At 32.2% G+C, this 1,193-nt stretch overlaps 1 non-coding gene across 1 annotated transcript; it reads left to right on the top strand.

The window, feature by feature from the left end:
- The first annotated feature begins 602 nt into the window (after nt 1–602).
- Nucleotides 603–706, top strand: LOC116155054 (U6 spliceosomal RNA). Its single transcript, XR_004139083.1, has one exon. It is a non-coding gene; the product is annotated as a U6 spliceosomal RNA (small nuclear RNA).
- The last annotated feature ends 487 nt before the right edge of the window (nt 707–1,193 follow it).

Below are 1,193 nucleotides of genomic sequence, written 5' to 3'. Positions count from 1 at the left end.
AGAATTAACAAAACAGACCTTAGCAGTGGAAGCACTAGAGGACAATTCCATGATGAGAGAGAACAAAGGAGAAGAAATGGTGGATGACTGTATATGAGAGCAAGAGAGTTCTTCAAGTGACTCCAGCTATCTCCATAACCATGTCAGCCAAGTAATATATAGTAATTATATATGCATTATCAGTTCTGTTTTTCTAGTCTTTACATGTTACAAAATATATAATATTAATTCTGTTTTTCTGGAGAACCTTGACTAACGAGTATTGTAAAAATAAGAGTAGAGATTCGATCTTTCTGAAATAAGACTTCTGCTATTTACTAAAACATCCTTACACAAGAAATGAAGTTGACTATGACAGGTCCACACTTACCAGTTTTAGGTTTCCTTTTCCACACATGGGATCGCCCCCTATATGCACACACACAAATAATCTTCCAGAAATTGTTTTGGGACCCTCAGGTAAGAGAAGCCCTCATATTCATAAGTATGTAATATAATCTACAAATGACATATAATCTACATACGAAAAGCTGTTAAGTATATATTTGAAAATAAGCAGAGTAACACTACATGAGTCAAACATACATTTAAAAATTTATTCATTGCTCATTTCGGCAGCACAGATACTAAATTTGAAACAATACAGAGATTAGCAAGGCCCCTGAGCAAGGATGACAGGCAGATTCGTGAAGCATTCCATATTTTTAGTCTTTTTTCTATCGATAACCCCTTTTTTTAATCCATTCATCTGTTAATGGACATTGAGTTATTTCCAGGTGTGGGGTATTATAAATAAAGCTGCTTTAAATATTTGAAAAATAAGATAAAAATATATTCATATTTCTACTTCAAAAATAAATACAGTAAATATAGGTAAGTATATTTCTGAAAAGCCATTCAGATACATATACAGTATCTGAAAAAGAGAACAGTCACAGTATTTGCTCAGTTTTCCACTTTTAAAATATATATCATGAATTTGTAACAGGTTGATGTCCTTCACTAGAATACAGAAAAAAGAAAACAAGAATTTCCTTATTTGCAGTTTGTGGTCCCATCTGCTTCTGAAACCTGGGTAGATTTATTTTCATAGATTTTTGGGAGGTTTTTTTTAGTCCTTTTTACCTAGAATTTGTTTTAACCACTACAAACCAAAAAAATCTTTAAACATACAGAAGAAATCCATGGGCTAT

The sequence above is a fragment of the Camelus dromedarius genome, chromosome 9 (assembly GCF_036321535.1).
Source record: "Camelus dromedarius isolate mCamDro1 chromosome 9, mCamDro1.pat, whole genome shotgun sequence".
NCBI classification, from domain to species: Eukaryota; Metazoa; Chordata; class Mammalia; order Artiodactyla; family Camelidae; genus Camelus; species Camelus dromedarius.
Note: the sequence above shows the minus strand (reverse complement) of the source record. Positions and strands in the feature narration are given on the sequence as shown.